Source organism: Adiantum capillus-veneris, chromosome 30 (assembly GCF_014529385.1).
Source record: "Adiantum capillus-veneris isolate H3 chromosome 30, ASM1452938v2, whole genome shotgun sequence".
Taxonomy (NCBI): domain Eukaryota; kingdom Viridiplantae; phylum Streptophyta; class Polypodiopsida; order Polypodiales; family Pteridaceae; genus Adiantum; species Adiantum capillus-veneris.
In genome coordinates this window covers 100,640,828-100,662,865 of record NC_140960.1, presented here as the reverse complement: position 1 = coordinate 100,662,865, position 22,038 = coordinate 100,640,828, and positions in this window count along the sequence as shown.

The following is a 22,038-nucleotide window of genomic DNA, read 5'->3' as shown; positions in this document are numbered from 1 at the left end:
TAACCCCAAAATGCCCTGTTGATGGAAGATCATGCCGTTGCTGAAGTACCTCCAAGCATGTTGGTCGTGGCAGAATATAGAGAAGACTCTTATAGTAAATTAGTCCATCAATTTCTTGAAAGTCCTCATTAACCTCTTGTCCTTGTAGCTGTTGTATAATATTATGAGCAAGTGGGTCTTTGGCAATTTGCGTCTTCACCTTAGAAAGAAAAGTAGAATCTTTATGAGCTTGGCTCATGGTGGCGTTTAGATTAATCTACTCAGGTTTCAAAATCGCTGACTCTTGTTGATCGAATGCTGCATCTCCTTCTCTAGGTGCAAGGTAGGATCTTCTTGATAAGGCATCTAACTTACCTTGTTGACGGCTAGGTCTATAAGAGATAAGAAAATGAAACCTTGATAGGATACCACTCCACCTGGCTTGGCGACGATTCAAGACGCGGGATGCCATGAAATATTCCAAATTCTTGTGATCTGTATAGACAGTGATCTTATGAGGAGCTCCTTCAAATAGGTGATGCCAAGTGTCTAAGGAGTTGATGATTGCTAAGAGCTCTTTGTCATGGATTTCATAATTGATTTCTGCAGCTCAGAACTTGCAGGAATGAAAAGACACTGGATGTACTCTACCATCCTCTCCTCCTTGGGATAGAATAACACCAAGGTCAAAATCTGAAGCGTCTGTTTTTAGGATGAAAGGCTTTGTAGGATTTGCATGAATTAGAATGGATGCGGTCGTGAAAGCTTGCTTGAGAGTCTGAAATGCTTTCGCGGCCTCTGAGTCCCAGACAAACTTATTATGGCATGTCAACCTTGTGAGTGTTGTAACCACCTTGGAGTATCCATGTATAAAGATACGATAAAAATTTGCAAATCCGAGGAAACATTGAACATCTCTTACCGAGGTGGGTGTCTCCCAATCAAGGATGGTTTGAACCTTCTTTGGATCCATGGAGATTCCCTTTTCAGAAATTACATAACCAAGAAATTCCACCTGAGTTTGATGAAAAGAGTACTTCTCCAACTTTGCATATAACCCTGATGCACGAAGCTTTTCAAGCACTAATCGTACATGGTGTTCATGCTCTTCTTGATCCTTGGAAAATATCAAGATATCATCCAAATATATTACCACAAAATAATCCAAATACTCTTGAAAGATATCGTTCATTAAATGTTGAAAAACAGCTGGGGCATTTGTGAGGCCAAATGGCATGACGGTATATTCAAAGTGGCCATACCTTGTGCGAAAGGTTGTCTTCCATTCATCACCTTCTTTGATTCCGACTAGGTTGTAAGCACCACGAAGGTATATTTTTGTAAGTATTCTTGGCTTGCCAAGGCTCTCAAGAAGCTCTGGGATCAAGGAAAGGGGATAGCGATTCTTGACAGTGATCTTGTTCATCCCCGTATAATCTATGCACATCCGGAGATTTTTGTCCTTCTTTTTTACAAAGAGTATTGGAGCTCCTGCTGGGGACTTTGAATGCCGTATGAGCCCCTTAGCAAGATTCTCATCAATATTTTTTTGTAATTCTACCAATTCATCTTGAGATAGCTTGTAAATTGGGCCAAAAGGGGGTTGGGTTCCCTCTTGAAGCTCTATAGCACAATCATAGGGTCGATGCTCCGGTAAGAGGTCTGCATTCTTCTTCTCAAAAACATCATTGTAATCTTGATACTGACGTGGCAATGCCTCCATTATTTTTGTTGTCGACGTGTCGGTTGGTGTTGCAAATATCAAGAAAGTTGGATACTTTTTGGCTGCACACATGAAGACCTTGGTTCCAAGATATATAGGCCTATTATGCCTTCCCTTCTTCTTTTGGAAGGTTGTTGCCTTTCTCTGTCTTCAAGAAGCAGCAGAAGAGTTTTTACTAGAGTACTTTAATGATATCACCATTGTTGTTGCTCATGCTCACTGGGTCACAATAATGGACAAGGACAATAAGACGCTCAAGAGAGTCACTTGGAGATATGATAAGCTCCTCATCCCTAATGAGTTTATTGATCCTAAAATGAAGGATATATTGCTAATACCACCAGGCCAACGGGAGCATGGGGTTAAGATTCATGAGGTTTCTCATGATGTGAACACCAAAGCCAGAGCTGAGCAAGAAGAAAGTCGTTACCTGGAAGCAGAAAAAAAAAGATAAAGACTAATGCTGCTGATGAAGAGACACAGAGGAGAAATTATGGGCTAGTTACCACAGACTTAAATGAAAGAAACAACGATATTTAACATTCCATGAAAGAAGGACTATTAGCAACCATTCCCCTTGCTGATGGTACTCACCAATTAGCGTTGGATTCTGTTGATATTGGGATTTTGAAATATCCCAATGCACAAATTACAGACTCTATTGTTTATTTATGCCTAAAGTAAGTACCCTTCTCTACCTTTAAGATCCTTTACTTTTGTATTTGGTTACTAATTAGATCCTTATTATTGATTGTAGCTTAATAAAGATTTGGCTCCCTCAAAAAATCCATACTGAAATACATGTTTTAGATCCACAGTTGTATGTGCCACTCCGAATAAAAAACACCCCTCATGGCACATTGGAGAGATCGTTTTTCCATTGTCCAATGCTTTAGGTCACAACTCTGGTGTTTCCATACGAATCAAATAATCATTGGAGCCTTGTATGCATTGAACTGGACAAACAAGTGGTATAGACTATCAACTCCATATCAGGAACACATCCAGAGATAAGAGTATGAGTGTTGATATAACTTTGAGTGTTTATTTGGGCTATGGATGATGACCTCAATATTAATAATAACAAATAAATTTCATTGTTCATAGATGTATAAAAAGATTACTTCACTTCTATGGAAGGCTTTGTGGAAATAATGAACTCTACAAGGCAACCTTTAAAGTTGTCGAAGTGCCTTATATATCAAATAGATCTGAATTCTTGTGGTTGGAGATGTCTTCTCGACGCAGAGTACATACTACAGAGTTTTTTTGCTGTGAATCCATTTATGTCTAAGGTATTACCGTGCTATGGTTTGGACTAACTTGGTGCTATTATTAATTGAAGTATTGACCACAAATTAACCTAATTTTGAAGAATGCTATGGAAAATTATACCTTGGAATATTTACAAAGGTACAGCGCATCAATTACTCAACATCTACGATCTATTTCAACTTCTAGAGTTTTAGATGCAGAAGATAGAATTGCCGATAACCATATAATAACTTTAACAAGTGACAGGTGATGAGGAAGTCATGTCAGTTTCCACCAATGGAAACCAAATCCCTAAAACTGACCCAATATTAGAGGAACAGACACCGGTTTGCTTTGCAGTTGGAGCGGCTGAAACGAAAGTTAGATTTATCAATGTGAAGTAGACCAAGCTCTTGAAAATGCTGATGTAAAATGCTCTTCAAAGCCGAGGAATGCAACAGAGGGTCTAGGCCAAGTAGATGAGGATAAGGGAGTGCCTATTATTGTGGCACAAGATGAGGCACATGATCAATATGAGGGAGTCCAAGCTTCAGTAATTGCTAATGTGAAGAGCTCTTCAGAGGTGAGAGAAGATACAGAGTGTCTAGGCCATGTAGAGGAGGAGGCCAACGTTGCAAATCAAAGCCAAGAACAGATAACAGAACAAGTTAACCATTCGGCCATGGAAACACAAGAGTCTTGTACTGCACAACTACAAGAGGTGGATACCTTTGGCAATACAGAAGGGAACTCGACACTCAACAACAGAATGTCAACATTAGACATGACCAGTATGGACTCTTGTTTCAAGTAGATATGGTTGTTCCGGTAATATCCATTGTACTTAAATAATATACTCTTTCTTGTTTCTAACTACTTATATGTATGCACACAATGATTGCAGAGACTAATTATTTTGGATCTCAATGGATTGTTGCTGCTACGAGAGCCGTACACTGTACCTATAGAGATCTCTGATTTACGTAGTTTCCACTTGGTAAATCTCATAGTAGTAATTCGACCAGGCACAAAGGAATTTCTGAATTTTTTGATTCCAAGGTTTAGGGTTGCTATCTGGTCTTCAGTGTAGCCCCAAAACTTGAATGCCCTTGTTACCATAGTTTGCAATTTCATTGAAATTCAGAGATCAAATTTTTATTTTGTGTATTGTCAAAGAAATTGTTTTACCTTTGTGAGACATTTCCACCCAACTAAACCTCATGTACAACTTTTCTGCAAGCCCTTTGAACAGATCAATGTGCCTTATGATTCTCTCAAGACTTTGTTGATTGATGACACACCACATAAGGGTTTACTTGATCCACCCGACACTACTATTTTTCACCTTCATTTGAAGGGCATCTTCATTATTTTTACCTAGAGGACATTTTGGTCCCATACCTGCAAGGAATGTACTTAAGCCCATTGAGCACATCGGAATTTGTACTTAAAAATGTACTTAGTAATTCATGGTTTATACATTAAATTGATATTTTCTACCTATCTATGTGTTTTGAATACTTAGAGAAAGAGAGAGAGAGAGAGAGAGAGAGAGAGAGAGAGAGAGAGAGAGAGCTCTTAATGCACAATTAATAGCAGGCTCCCATATTTTCTGTAATTTTATTTAAGCCGCTTGCGCAACCCACAATTTGTACTTGGAAATACACTTCATAATGATTCATTGTACCTGTTTGAGAGAGAGAGAGAGAGAGAGAGAGAGAGCTGTCAGCAAACACTTGATATTAAGATTAAACTAGTCAAAAAAGTTACATTTCATTGAAGGCATTCAGGCTAGATTACATGGGCACGATTTGAATACGGCCAAAAAGATCTCCACACAAAAAAGGCTTCTCCCTTCATTGCATTACTCTTCGTCCGCCCACCAAGAAATAAAAGTTTACGGAGTCAATGTTGGTAGTCTCCTCCACTATGTCATGTCGAAGTTGCAAAAGATTGCATTGCTGCCTTATTGTAATTAATATCATAAGATTTAGGTCTTTGTCCACCACTTCCACGTCTATGACAGCATTGTTTGCCAAACTTGCTGCCTCTTGATCCATAGGCACATAGCAACCTTTAGCAAGGTGAGAGCGCTTGTACCAGAAGGAGATTATTAGTGTCTATGTTGCAAGCATATGCTTCACAATGAAAGTGTCAAGAGCAATCTCACAACATATTCCATCTGTTTCTTTCACATACCACCCTCTATCAAGAAGCTTATCACACAAGAGGGAATCAAATGATTTGCAGAGCAGCAGAGTTTAGCAACATGTACATTGTAGGTATGAAATAACTCAACAAAGAGATCAACAGGATAGAAATTTGCACGTTTCACCAATTTAGTGTGTACAAAGTTTCGGAGAGACCTCTGAACATCCCTGTAGAGCCTGCTCCTCAATGGCTCACTCATTGTTGTGTCAGGAACAGGCCAATCCACGGAGTTCCAGTTGGTCGGTAGTGAATCCTTCACCAACACTCCTCTCTGATTCCTTTGATTGACTTGGTAGAAATGGTCATAGAAGAAAATACCCTCTTCTGCAAGGCTTTTGCTAGTTCTGCCCGCATGCTGCAAGACCCCAATATGAGCATGGGTCACAGAGATGAGACCTATAATGCACTCCAGTGGCTCCCATTCCTCGTATGAGGAAGGATAAACATATGTGAATGTAAAAGAATAGAAATAAATACAAACATATGTATAACCTAATTAAATATATGTAATAAGAAAAGAAAAAAACAAATTCACATTTGAAATATAAGATAACATTTATAGAGGAGTGCTAATAATTATATCACAGTTGCACCATGGATTATGCACCATGGAGAAATCACCACTGTTAGTAATCACATCAGAGTGAGTGAAAACATGTTGAACCAAGACCTCTTTCACAGTCTTCTTACCAACCTTGACTTTGAAATCCAGAACTCTTGCTTTCCATGTAGAACGAGACATATTTGTTGCCTTCGAGCTTTTTCTCCTTCTTGGCTACATAAGAACCCAAGAACCTTTGCTTATCCTCAGCTCTTGCTACCTATTATCTGTAGTGAGAGAGTTTGAGATTGAGATAGTGCTTATGCTACTACATGGTCTTCTTGGCACACTAATGGTGAGGTTAGTTAGGGACAGTGTAGAGCAACCTCTAGAACTTCTTGGGCATGAAGAAGACGAAGCCATAGCTATAATGGAGGGAGAATGAGTTTTGAAAGCCTTTCATAAAGGGAGTGGATATCTTTTAATAAAGGGAGAGAGTTAGCTATCAATCAGTAGTCAGGTCTCAGCTACTTGACAGCTACTGGCAGTGGGGCCTACTTTGTGAGACGAGGAAGTTACCTTACAAAAATGGGACAAATCTCAATATTTTAAAATGCTTTCTTTCATTTTTGTGATATTTTCCATGCATTTCTACGTTATGTAAGGTTGCTGCTCATTGGTTGCACCTTCTTTTCTCTCTCTTCAATAAGGCCCTTGAAATGACCTCCAAAATTTCCTAATGTATAAGGCCACTTTGTGAGTCCAAATTTTCCCTAATGAAACGTTATTATATGCCACAATCCTGTATATCACCGTATTCCCATTTTATTTTTTTTGGTCAAAAGTCTTTTCGATCGAAAGATCTTTCACTGAAAAAATCTTTCGATCGAAAAATATCTTATATAAGAAACCATCTCCGGTTTCGATCAAAAGCAGTTCTAGAGCTTCAGGAGATTTTTGATACATACAGAGCTGAGATTGCCAGAGTTTGAGGAGGATTTTGGGACAGCCAGAGCTTGAGGTAAAATTTTCAACTTGTATTGCTCTTTTCTAACTTGTTTTTGCGTGTTGTGCCAAACTCGTGTGGTGTAGTTATTTTACTCTCACCACAGAGTTGGTGCAGGTTATAGGACACTTTGTGGTGTGTAGCCATCCGGCTCACTCCAGAAGTGTGTAGAAATTAGTCACTTTTCTCGTGTTGTGCAGCCACTTGGCTCACTGCAAAGAAGGGTTTTAGGAGAATCTGCGATGCACTGCGATGCAGTTGTCTATCTCTTACCACAGGGTTGAGTTAGGGTTTAGTGGTCGACTCATGGTGTGCAGTAGGCATGGTGCTACACATCTCACTCCAAAGTGGCCTACAGGTTGCTCAATTTTAGATCACATCAAATTATCATTTGTTTCACGTACACAGAAGTGTTTCTGTTCGTCAAACAGAGAGTGGAGTGATGCATAGTTTATGCCCTCTTCATCTTTGTGTGACGCACTGATTACTCTTGTGTTTCGAACTCCAAAGACATGTCATTGTTCATTACTAGATGACTTGATGTTGTCTTGGATGTAGATACACACGATATTTGACCTGCATCTGAGATTGTTATGTTGTCCTCTGATGTTTGTGTTGTGAGTTCTACACACTTCATCAGTAATTGGAAGAAGTCACATCATCGTTCTTACTACATAGAAATATGAGGGATATGTTTGTCTACCTAAGAGTGGAGAGATGCATACCTATGCCCTCTTCATCTTAGCATGACACGCCTTGTATTTTTTGATCCGTACATATGCCACTTATCAATAAATGACTTGGTGTTGTCTTGGATGTAAATATGTACGATGTTTGACCACAATCCAAAAAAATTTAATTATCTGCTCATGGTTGTGTTGTGCGTTCCACACACTTCATCAGGTATTAAATTGATTAAACTATCAGTCATCATGACAACAACGTCCAGGACTTGTGCTGAGTGTACCTCACACCAGCTGGGTTGTTCACATTCACACTCCGATCATGTACGTGTATTATGTAGTGCACATAACAGGATCCAGTTCTTGTGATGATGAGCGTACCTCACAGTCCTGGCCTGTTCACCTCTCTCCATCTCTCTCTCTGTGTATTCTCCTCTCTATTGTACAATGTATGTATTGCAATCATAATATATCATCGTTTACTATGAATTAAGTCAGATTGTGTATGAAATCTGGATTAACAAACATGACATGAATTTGATAGTTTTTCCTCTTCTCTGAGAAAATTTATGCTATAAAATTATATCTTGTAGATATGGCGGATATTAAGCTGGCAAAACATCACCAAAAATTTGTCTTCAAAGTGATAATATGTCACTTTCATCGCATGTCAGAGATTTAGCTTTGTCGTTGCCTAAACCCCTCGGCTCCGAAACAGTATTACCAATTCACTGAGGCTTTATCAAAGTCTATCTTTAAGCAGTTTTAGCACGCATTTACACCCCAAAATGCATTTGACGTAACTTTAATGACCTCAGGTTCATTATCGAACATGGTCAAGCAGTCTATTGGACCATGTTCATTATCGAACATGGTCATTATCGAACATGGTCAAGCAGTCTATTGGACAGATTGCGAAGATTTTTAAGGATCTAAAAAACCCTGAAATAATTACTTTGCCAGGCGTAGCTACTCGCATACAACTTGTGCAACAATTGTATATTGAGTTCAAGAGCAAGGGAAAGCTAGAAAGAGCAGCAAAGCGCACGAGAGTGGAAGTCAGCTCTTTCGATGCTACTGCAGAGCCAAAGACTACGGTTAGAGTAGAGACTCCTGCTAGTGCCACTCTCGCACTCGATCAGTCTCAGCTCCCCTTAGTGTTATATCTTTTGCCAAAAAGTGCAGTCTTCAACATACAGGCTCCATAGCTGGGACAAGGGAGATGGGAAAATGTGAAGCGTGTAGGTGTCACACACCATGCCTTTAAAGAGCCAATGTATGCAACAAATACCTTCAAAGTCCACTTGCATGGACCCACAGTGGATCAGCAGGTCAAGGACGAAGCCACAGCTTTGGACATCACTCATCATGGCATTATTTATCCACTTTCCATGGTCCACCACACAGAGCGCCCAATGCTCATTTCACTTTTTTGGAATGGCGGCCATGTAGAGCAGTGGATAAGAGTGTGCACTGCAGATGGCTGTCATCCTGCCATTTGCAATTATGTAACCACAAAAGGAACAGTAGAGTTGTTCCAAAATAACATTTTGCAGATACTAAACACTCTTCTTCAGACCCTGAAGTATCTACATTTGCACGACTATCTCCACAATGATCTTCACTCCCGCCACATGATGCTTCACTTTGAACAGAAGGGGGTCTATGCAGGCCTTGTGGATTGGGGGTCGTGTACAAAGATCAAAACAACGACATCCTTTCCTCCTCTCCGCAACTTGAAAATAGGAACTAGAAAACAGAGTGAGAGAGATTTTCCATGGGCTACCCCAGAATGCATATCTACTAATCCCCCTCCCTAGAATAAAGCCATGGATATTTACTCTGTGTGCCATACTTGCAAACGGCTCTTGAAGTACATGGAAGTGCCACAAGAGAAAAATAAAAGGGATTTTTTAGGCAATGTACTTACCTACCTTGAGAGTGGCAGCAAAACAATCCCTTAGACCGACCTAACGCTTTTGATATTTCCTATGTTTAAACGGTGCCCATAGAGTGGGCTATAACATTGTAACAATTTTTGGTCTACAACCAAGTGATGATTAAAGTGATGAATTGTTTATGGTCCTCTAAAGTTGTGCTTCTAAATTATATAATTGATCAAATTATCTTGTCTCTTTCTAATGACATGGTCATGTCTCTTTATTGTTGCAAGATTAAGATATCTTGTCTATTTCTTTGAAGATTTGAAAGTGATAACATATTAAGTTTACAACAAATATTTATCATAATGACATGTTCTCTTGATTGATAGATATGGAAGAAGAACTTAACCACGCCAAAGCACAGACCATCTACAAAGAAGAGAGAGAGAGCGTTATGGTCAAGAGAAATATCTTGAAGCTATTGCACGGATTGAAGAGGATGAGTCCGGGTCGCAAGCCTTAAGGAGTGCAAGAAACTATGTCCAAGCCACTTTGTGTGCCAACATTTATTTTGAATCAGTGGCAATGCCAAGGAATCAGCACCTGTGAAGCTATCAGAATTGCAGCACAAAGGACTCGCACGAGTGTTGCTACGAAGATCCATACATCGAGAGAGAGTTATGCCAAACAACAATAAAATGGCACTCTACTTTATACAGCAATGTTATGTTCACGACATCCTTGGGAGATGCGTAGATTGGTCAGACCGCCACAAGAACTCTAGCGTTGGGCATGGTCGTATTGCAAAGAAAGTGGTTACAAGTCATGCCAATAATCCAATGCCTCCACACAAACGTCCCATAGTTCTGCTTTCCAAATAATCAGACACACTCATTTCATTGGCAAGCCAAGGGCAAGATCTTGCAAGCCAAGGAGAGACACTTGATATTTTGTGTGGTAGAATCCTTGAGCTTGAGATATAGCTATCTGAGGCCCCAGCAAAGCTGCTCAACTCGCTGATGAAAAGCAACCTTTTCATCCTCTTGTCCTAATAGTTGAGATCACATAGTTTTGAAGTCACTCATGACTTTGGTATTGGCTTATTGTTGGTGCATTTGAAATTTGGGATCTAATACAAATGCAGCACCATGCAACGGCGTATGCAATTGCACTCATCGCTTATTGATAGTTGTAATTATGGAAGCTTTGTCCTTGCACTAAAGCCAACATGCTTTCTTACTTTGTGCAATGCCTCTGACATATACCAATAGACTCAACCAAAGACAAAGGACTCTTTGTCAACTATTTGCAAAAGATCTACAAATGGTTTTGCTAGGGTGACGATTCTCTCTACATTGCGTCAAAAAACTTGCGAGTTCACAAGCTGTACACATCTTGCAACTGCCTCTTGGTAGCTAGGATACTTGCTAAGCCATGCATCAGATCTTCTATCAGCTACGGTTTCAATCAATGCAAGCTTCACTTCTTGTAACGTGGCAAGAACATAATATGCGGTTGCAAACCTTGTTGCACAAAATATCTGCAAAGTTTTGTTGGGTGATTTTAATTGAAAAAGAGCATACAAAAATTGATTCTCTCTAATAAATTTCACCACATGATTAGCATCTAGCAACGTTTACTTTATGTTGACCATTTTTCCAATATCGTTTAATAGCAAATTAAGAGTATGCGCAGCACATGGCACCCAAGTAATTTTTGGGTACTCAACTTGGATAGCCCTTCCTACAGCCTTGTAATTGAATGCATTATCTGTGACAATTGCAGTCATATTCTTTGGTCCACCTGCCTTTTCTATAGCACGCTCATATATCCTTGCTAGATAAAAACTGGTCTTCTCTTTTAAAGAGGTGTCAATGGCTTCCACGAACATAGACCCTCTAGGATTGATAAGCATCACATTGATGAATGGCTTCTTCTGACAGTTGGTCCATCCATCCAACACTATAGTGCAACCATATGCAAGAGAAAAGTCCACCACCGTGCGCTTGATGATGGCTTCAGTACTATCTTTCACTTTATCTAGATACTCAGTGTGCATCTTATTATAATCAGGAAGCACAAACCCCTTTTTGGTCATTCTCATTAAAGCATCTTGAAATATGGGGTTGCGCATAGCATTGAATGGTATACTACACGCCACAAAAGCTTGCGTCCATTTCAAGTGCAACTCAAGAAACCATTACTTATCTATTGCTTCATATGTAGTGTTTGGCCATTGGATGATGCTTTACTAGCTTTAGTTGAGCTAGGATTTGTTGTTGCTGACGTCGAAGCACGTTCGTGAAAAGGAGTTGACTGAGGAGTCTGAACATTTGCTTCCGTAGGCACATGCTCTGTTCTCTCATTGACAAATGATATTTCAACATCCATTGCAACTTGTTTGCCATTCACAGTTTTCTTTTTAGCTGCAAGAATTTTCACTACAATGCAAGCGTACTTTGGCAATCTAGCATGAATATCTCTTGGCGGCGCCATACACTCAGACACATTACCAGGGACTTTAAACAAATGCTCTTTGATTATGGCCGCATTACCACTGAACTCATGGCTGCATGACTTGCATTTCAATCCAGATGTATTCTTTCTAGCATGTTGTTCGTGGACGTAATTTCACTCATGTCCTTTTACCATGCTGACAGATAAATTTAAGCTGTCAGATCAACAAATCCACTTGTTAATTTTGAAGTCAAAATTGATTCAAAGAAACAAATACACAAGCAATGCTCTATCGATCAATATAGTGATCAAAAGCTTTCCACATTATCAATTAGTATCCCGCTACATTATCAATTAGCAATAGACAATAATAGTCTTTGCATTCTTCAATAAACTGATGTCAATCAAATTATATTTTGATGCACTAAATAACTTCATCACTTAAAACAAAACATTTCAATCACATTGCACGATATCGATTCATCTAAAGTGCAAGCTTTTAGCTTTCACACATTACAATAATCAATTTTATAATCCGTTGCACTATATCGATTTATCTAAAGTGCAAGCTTAAAGCTGTCACACATTACGATAATCGGTAATATTGATCAAATCTTGCAATTGATTCTCATTGGAAATGGGATTAATTGCAATCTTTGACAATTGTCATATCTATTTGAAGTGCGAACATGAAGTTCTCACACTCCACGGTAGATCTTTTAAAGCTTATCTATCGGCTTTTGATACACGTGGACAATCACACAGTATGATAGACGTAGCAATCCAAATAAAGATAATATAATATCAATGTAGTTGGACATGAGATTCCTAAATTTTGATTCCAGTGAGAGCATAGTGTGATGGCTCTACACAGGACAACAAAATTTCTATCTATGTTCACTTTGAGGTGAGAAAGTATCTGCACATCAAATCAAACTTACCTAAATAAAACTGGCCTCTATTCTATTATATTTTGTTGACAGATAACCTCATATGAGAGTACACTTTACACACAATAGTAATCTCTAAAGTATATCCTAATTTACTTCCACATGTCGGTAAACTGAGCACATAGCAAGTGATTCGTAAAAAACAAAAACCTTGTATGAGTGAGAGTTTGAGCTCTACACAATATACAATGCTTAGATAATTTGATTTTAAAATAAACAATTAAAAAATTATATAAGCAAAACATAAAATTTGATTTTTTAAAATATTTTTGAATTTTCATTTTTTTAATTATCACAAAATTCTTTTTTTTGTCTTTTGTTGACAAGGAATGCCTTTTGAGAGGAACACTAGTCTCAATAGGCACGTTGCCGGTATATTTCTCTTTAGTACATGCATAAATATGTCCTTTTATCTCTATCTCTCTCTCTCTCTCTCTCTCTCTCTCTCTCTCTCTCTCTCTCTCTCTCTCTCTCTGACCCCAACAATCATTTATGTAGATGATTACATAACTCCTCACTTGGAATTAAAGGCTAATTTGGGTTTCTCAGTTGGAGAATAATGGGCTTGAGTTTCTCTCTCCATCCCCCTATCTAGCTTATATAATTATGCCTCACATACACACTTCCCTATTTCTACACTTACGACAATATCCTACCTATGGCAAAGTGTAGGCAACCCCTACACATGGTTCACGTAGTTGGAATCTTCATCTTAGAGAAAATTATCTCATATTTATGGATGAGGCTTTCCTCCTTATTAGAAGTGTATTTTTTATCCCCTTGTTTGGCTAGGAATGTATTGCAAACAGTTTCTTCCTCTAATCATGTGTGAGTATCCTTCACTTCAATATCATCACCTACCCATGTTACCCGGACCCAATTCATGCTACCTTCTCGAGAACATGGCTCTTTCTACCTCAAGTTAACTCCTTGCCTCAAGGTATTGAATTTGTTATTCTTGATACAAGCTAGACCAAAAAAAAGGGTCGCTTGGGTTATGCTTAATAGCACATGGTTGTAGTTGTGTGCATTTAAGACAATTTGGTGACTACTAAAGTGATGCATGTTACAACTTACTCATAGTGGGTCTCAAACAAAAGAAAGTGTACACCTTACCCTTTGATTTATTAAAGGCTAGTCCTTTTCTCGTAGATGCATTGAATACTAAAGATAAAAACGTATCCAATTTAGTACACTTAATTTAGAATAAGGGTTGCAACCTAATAGTAACCTTTGGCTCCACCTAAAAGCCATATGGGAGGTTTGGTTTATCTTAAAATAACGTTAGTCACACAACCATCTCACAATTTTTCTTTCGCTCAGGATCTTTCTCTCATAATTAGCAGAAGGCCAAGCTTCTATGTACCATTCTTTTTTCCCCCTATTCTTCACATGCTTTGCTAATGCACAAAAATCCCTAGTTGGCTTATCTCTCTACTGCAAGGCTACCATGTCTATTTGCCTCATGCATCATAGCTCTCTCTCTCTCTCTCTCTCTCTCTCTCTCTCTCTCTCTCTCTCTCTCCATGCCTCACCATATGCTTAGTCTATCATCACACAAGAAGGGGCTAAATGCTACATACTCTAGGCTTTGCTAATTCATGGTTTCCAAGATTGGAGAACTCCATCATGTTGTGGCAAATCTAATGTGGATACAAGGAGCTTATGGACAAACCTACGACATGTATTATCTTTGAAGCAAAAACAGGTGCACGGATTAATTGTTATGCTACATTTCTTGTTACTTTCATACATAGATGTAAACATCAGCAGCTTGGGATACCTCCAAAGTATCTTGGTTATATCAAGTGCCTTTGCATTTCATTTATCTTGGTCTTAAATGTGCCTTAACATTAAATTGAACCGTATATAACCATAGAGATTGGAAACTAGAAACACGACTTAATTTTATAGAAGGGTTAGGCTGCATTTTTGAAGTTATATTTTGTGCTACAAATTATACTATGGTATCAACGTGAACTTTAAACTTAGTATTAAGACGATTATGTGCTATAATTCCAATTTGCCATATTTTGGAATGCAAAGTGCATATATGTCATTTTAAGTGTTCAACTTATGACGGTTTGAAACATAAGTCCTGCCATGGTGCTTGGTTAAGGCATTTCCTTATTCTCTTCATAACTAGTGATAATGTATGGTGTGATTTTAAAACTATTTTCACATTTTGTGACATTAAAAACGAAGGATGTTATTTTGCTTTTTGCTATTACGAGTTATGTATATGATGCCTATAGGCAAACACTGCTACAAGATAGTCATAACATAAGAGTAATGATGATCCTTTTTTGCTAATATCATTTATGTGTAAGATGCCTATAGGCAAACATTCCTATAATAGATTGTGTGTTACGGAAGACTTTCCTTATGAGCATAGATTGTAAGAGGAGGAACACACAATCTATGTTGGTTGATGGTCTTGGAGACTTTTTAATAGAATGGTGGGTTATTCAACATGTGATATTTCTGATATCTTCCTTAGGTTTTTCTATTTTCTACATACAAATTGTTGAGGAATGTGCTTTCAGTGGAGGAAAATATGCACTTAATAGTATGGTTTCAAATTTAGCTTCAACAATGCTAAAATAGAGACACGTGCTATACTGCATAGTTTTCTTTAAAGGGATTTCTCACTTTATTATATATGTAAACGTTAGGTGGGTTGGAGTCCATAATGAATACATTTTGAAACCTATATTATGTATCCTTTCTCACTTGACCACTTTTATAAGTGTATGGTTGCAATTGTATAGGGGTATGTGTGGTGATCGTCTCCCATCATTTATGATCAACATGCCTAGTGACAAGTTGGGATTTATTTTTCATAATGGGAAGGACAATTATGTTATTTGGAATATTGGGGATTGTCCTTTACTATAAAACTTGTACACACATCTGAAAAGGTTGACTTCATAGTATTTTTAGCTCAAAACCCCGTGATGTCTCCTACTTGGAGTTCTATTATGTTTGAATATGCATCAAAAATTCTCTCAGAAGTATAACAGGATTAACATTTGGTATACATTAGTATAATTTTGCATTATGTCCTTTGAATAGGTTGTTTGCTAGTTCTAGGTTTGTGTGACTGGAATAACGACCAGAGTCTGGTCATGACACCTGTCTTCCCAAATCCATGTAAGCTAAGTACTAACTTATTACTGGGTTGGATAGCAGGTAACAGGTGGACTCTCTCACTTAGCTAGGATCAGCAACAACACTCAACAGATTACACTTTTTGAATTAATACTTTTTAAATCTACAAATTCTTGATCATGTGATGTTGTAATGATATACAACTTGATTTTGTAATCATAGATTATCAATAATTGAAATTTTAAATGTCATATGGTCTCTACTTTCCTTTGTATGTTTCTTTCTAGTGTATTATGTTTCAACAATTTATCTTGTATGGGTCATGTATATGAAGGGTTTTCTAACATAAACTCTCACACACACACATCCTTGGGATTACTTTGATATTACAGATGTGGCAGCAGATCCTTAATGAAGTATAGCATATCTACTTTGGATATGGTTGCTCAACATCATGACAACACAGTGAAGATTCTTTTTTGAGAAATGAGGACATTTGGTATCTTCTCAAAAGCTTATAATGTCAAAATAAAGTTTTACTTGCATTAATTGTGTCTTATTTTGTATATGTCCAATCTCTTCCATTGTATGGTTCAATAGATTGTACAATCAATCTATTGTGAGATTTTTACTATAAACTCTCTCTCTCTCTCTCTCTCTCTCTCTCTCTCTCTCTCTCACACACACACACACACACACATCAGTGCCCCATGGGAGGTTGTAACAAATTTTCAATAGGTGTGCCCATCCTTTCTTGGCATAGCTAGTGAGAGAGTGATCGTGGATATACTGGGTATTCAACTTTTATATGTCTATTATGCTCTTCCATTTTGGGGCTATTTAAGATCCCCAATGTTTGTAATAAGACAAGGTTTAGTGTATTTTTACCATTAAAATTGCAAATTTCTGGCTAGATTTCAAGCTTGCCTTGAAGAAAATCGAAAAAATTTTGTAAGTTTGTGTAAATATCCTCAATTCTTTAAATTCAATAGATTTTTATTATGCAATTTTTTCTTTTAATATCTTCTCGATTAAAATTTTATTTTTTGGTAGGTCCTATTCAAGACCTCCCTCTCTCTCTCTCTCTCTCTCTCTCTCTCTCTCACACACACACACACACACACACACAACATGCGCCAACTCAACTCCGAGACCATTCGACTATGTCCCTTTGCACAAAGCTACAATGTGCAATGCGCATATTCTCGGGGCTAGAAGGACAATTATACATGGAGGTGCCAAGTGCGAGATTTTAACTCAACATTATACAATGCGTGAAATTTTTGAAGTTCTACATTTTTTGAAGCTCAAGTATAAATTTCAAGGCTAGGTGTGCATTTGTATAGAAAGGAAAAGGGAGTTTTTTATCCTCTACACTATCTAGCACGGGCACATTCAAATGGGATGGATGGTGGGGGTCATTCGGATCATCAAATTCGAATTGTTGAGTAAATTCAATGTGAAAAACTAAATTCGAGCCAATCAAGATTGTCTCGCACCTTGCACGTCGAACCCACGACTGCCCCGTTCAAGGCATGGACTCTAACTGTCACGCCCGCATGTTGAAGATCATGGTACTCCAATGCATTACATCGGAAGTGTGGGTTGATTTGTAAATTCGTGTGTTGATCACATGGTTTACAATGCATGCATGTTGTGATCCGTCACCTGGACATCCTCCATCCCATTTGAGCATGCACATGCCATGTAATGCTCGGCGTTCTTTATGGCCTTGAAAATGCAAAGTAAAGCAACCCTTTATAAAAATAGAAGTAATCACCCTTCAAATTTGAAGGTTGGAGTCAGTGTTCGAAAAAAACTGTCTTAGATTCGTCTTGAGTGAGCTCAAAACTCAAAACAATTGGTTGAAGGGAGGGGAAAAAGAAAAAAAATCACTTGAAATTTTTAAGAAATTAGAGGTGCATTGTAAAAAATACTTATAATTTTGGAAAATTTCCTCTTTGAATCTACCTTGAAGAAAATTTTGTATGTTTATGAAATTGACTTTTCCCAAACAATGGCCGCAGTGAAACTCCATGGCTTTGCCAAGGACTATAGATAATATAGATATAGATGGTCTACAATGCGTACATGTCGTGATAAGTCACCTCCACCCTTGATCCCATTTAAGCATGCACATGCCATGTAGTGTTCGGCGTTCTTTATAGCCTTCAAAATGCAACGTAGAGCAACCCTTTACAAAAATAGAAGTAATCACCCTTCAAATTTGAAGGTTGGAGTTAGTGTTCGAAAAAAGTGTCTTAGATTCGCCTTGAGCGAGCTGAAAACTCAAAACAATTGAGGGAGGGAAAAAAGAAAAAAAATTGCTTGAAAATTTTAAGAAATAGAGGTGCATTGTAAAAAATACTTATAATTTTAAAAAATTTCCTCTTTGGATCTACCCTAAAGAAAATTTTGTATGTTTATAAATTTAACTTTTCCCAAACAGCGGCCACGGAGTGAAACTCCATGGCTTTGCCAAGGACTGTAAATAATATAGATATAAATGAAGTACTAAGCTTTTTGACTTTTTGACATAACTAGGAACGAAAGAACTAGAACTCAAAACTATGTCTTTTCATTTTCTACCATCATAGTTATTAGGACTTACTACTTACCCTTCACTTTTGCATTTCAAACCAAAAGTTTTTTAAGGATTTCTTTGAAATGAACTAGAGTGTGACATTTGAACGCCTTCTTCTTCCTAGAAAATTTTAAGCTCCATTATATATAGTATTTATATATAGTATAGATGCCCAAATTTCAACCTTGAAAATCAAGCTTTGATGAAATCTTTTCATATTAAATAGGAAAGTTTACACTATAAAATTGGAAAATATGAGGACTGGAGACTCAAAGGAGACTTCGAGCATTTTATTTGACTCGTCTCGCAGGCAAGATTGCTAACACACACACACACACACACACACACACACATATATATATATATATATATATATATATATATATATATATATATATATATATATATATATATATATATATATATATATATAGAGAGAGAGAGAGAGAGAGAGAGAGAGAGAGAGAGAGCATGCAATAGGATTTGACACCCGCTTCTTAAAACATTTTTCCCCTCATATGAAGGTCAAGATTTTCATGAGTCTATAAGTCTTCTAAAACTTGAGATTCTAAGATTCTCTTGGAATGCCATGACTCAAAAGAAAAATACCCCCCCCCCTCTCGCTCTGCACGCTCTATGTTCATCCCCCTTCGCTGCTCTAGGCCGCCCAAACTGGGAGCCCTGCCCGTCGTGTACGGTGTTGCTTCCAATGCCTATTGCGCCTTAACCACCTGCTACTCTCCGACACTTGGTGCTTCCACCACATATAAACGACACGCAAAGAGAGAGAGAGAGAGAGAGAGAGAGAGAGAGAGAGAGAGAGAGAGAGAGAGCGTGCTTGGTCCATCGCAAGCAACAGTCCACACACAAATCTCTCTCTACTTTGGAGATTCCTCTTTCACCTGCATCTGATCAGTGTCTTATCTTACAAAACTCCTTGTGGTCACCTCCTTGCCTTGAATTGTATGACCGAAGGCCAAGAGTGATGGCATTCTCTCCAAATGGTTCTTGCCCACCACAAGCAAGAGCCGACACATGCCAGGCGTCCCTACTTCGACTCAAAACAGCAAGACAAAGATAGATACAGAAGCTTGCTTTTCCTATCCCTATCCACGCATGCGCACACACACACACACACACAGAGTTTTCTCGAAATCGAATGCACCCCCATGTATCCTACCCTTACTCTCTGTCTCTGCTAGTTACTTGTAGGCCAATCCACCTCTCCTTGTGCATGTTGTCAAGATTCGTCATGGCATTCCCTCCTCCACATACGCAAAGAAAAAGTTAAGGATACGATGTGGACGAAAAGGACGTGCACCAGTGCTATTGTGCTCTTCATTGCTATCACTTTATTGACAAATGGCAGAAAAACTAAACTCTCTCCCCATTTCCTGCATTGTTGCAATACGCCTTGTCCCCCGTCATGCCATACCTGCTTCCTTGCAAACTTGCGCGAGAGAGACAACATAGCACACCATTCAGATGCGAGACACTGCATCTGATGCTACTGCTACGAGCTCTCTCCAAGACTGGCAGACAAAAAAAACCTCCCTCTCTCCCTTCGCCTTCAAGCTCTCCAATGCATCTGCTATAAAGACCCTACTGTAGTCCTTGCTGCTTGAGCAACACCCCCTTCATGTCTACGACCTCCTTTAAGTCCACTTTTCAACTCCACCCAAATCCCTACCTTGCCATCTTTCCTTTGCATGCTGCAGACCAGCGCCAGAGAGTGAGACAGGCAAAGTGCAGCGGCTTCGCCTCCCACAGCACCAAAAAAAAAAAATCTTTGTTGGTCACGTGGTAATGCACGGTACACTCCCCCTCTCCTTCTCTCTCTCTCTCTCTCCCCACCTCCCCCACCCCCGGGTCCCACGCCATATGTGCCTTTTTTTTCCTCCTCAAAGCTCTCAAGAGCATCTCGATAGATTCTACTTAATCAACACTTTTCAAAGATTGGCACGACCTACTGGTTATAAATAAAACATCTAATTATGTATTGCTCACCAAACACCCATGCTTCTCATATTCTTCACCAACCATGTCACTAAGTTATAAATACTAGTAAAACGGCATCACTTTCGGCTGCGACATGGCCTCTCTTACACTCAAACCCCTTGCTCTTACTTAGCATCTCTGTGTGTGTGTGTGTGTGTGTGTGTGTGTGTGTGTGTTCCTCAGTCAGCCCCTTAGTTGCATGAAGCCTACAGCTTTGCTTGGTTACCAAAGGCTGCTCACCAGTATTCGGGGCAAATGTGTCTTACAATTGCGTCGCTTTGAAATTGAAAATGCTTTCTGAGAGGAAGAGGAAAAGGAAAAATCCCGCTTCGATTTTGAGAAAAATAGTGTAAAAATAGTAAAATTTTGCTCTATTTTTCAATACTTCCTCATGGAAAATCCATAAAATCCTCCGAATCAAGGAAAGCCAAACTAAGTATTCTGCATTGTAGAAACTACCGTAAGCTGTAGCAGTTCACAGGTAGACTGCACAGACCACCACTGGATGGTGTCCTGTCAGTAGGTAGGGTAATCCAAGATGAGGGGAAAGCCAGACTCAACAGTATGCGCTGGTGAAGAGCCTCTGAGAAGAGGTGTGGTTAGACCAAGCTGTCTGCATCGTAATCATCCTGTAGAAGTAGGGAAGCCAGACTGAGCAATCTGCACCGTGAAGATCCTCTAAGACGAGGAAAGGCCATACTAATTTGTCTGCGTCGTCTTGCCTCTATCTCCTGCCTCAAACCCTTTGGTGTCAACCATAACTTTATCCACGCCAACAATGCCACCAAACCGCAACTCGGTGTGGCTCTCAATGTGAATGGAAGTGGCCTACTGCCCAAAGGTCGGGAGAGAAGTCTGTTGTAAGGTTATCGAGGGTGAGTGTAAGCAACTCTGAAGATAGCAATCCAAATGGTCGGGAGTGTAGAAGAGCAATTGCACTGCCATCCAAGCCAAGCTCCGGGTGACTCCGGATGTAGTCGCGGAATGATGCTTTATCTCCCGCATCTCGAGGGAAGAGAGTCCAAGACGTTGAAGTCCCATTCCAATTTGTAGATCCAAGCAATGAACCTATCCAAGAAGAGATCCAAGATCCTCTCCCTAAGTCCATGTAGATGCTCTTGTGTAAGCAAGTGATCTGACGTGTCGAGGTCAAGTGGTAAGTGTCTATCCACCCAAGATGGTGGTGTCTTCTGTGGGAATGTCAGAATCCCATATGCCATGAGCATGGCCATATCTCGTGTGAGCTCCTCTAATGAGTGCATAGGTGTGTCCATAGCAAACCACAAGTCGCCACCCACGTTGGAGTGCACAACCATTGAATGATGGCTGGAATGAATGGATCTCCCAAGGATCGTACATCTATAGATGATCAAGCCGGTGTCGAAGATACCGTGTACTGCAGTAGTCATTGAGAGAGTGCATGGACCACCACCGGATGGTGTCCTGGCAGAAGGAAACATCATCCTCTGTGAAAAACACAAGCCAATTGTCTGTTGTCCACCCAAAAACGCAACTGCGAGGTGATGAAAACGGTGTTGTCCATCGATTTTCAGCGTACTCGTACACTCTTGGCATGGTCCAGAGCGGTGCAGAGGATGTAGGGAGGGTTTATCTCTGTGTGCATAGCCATCAGAGGGCTGAAAACAGAGAAAAAACAG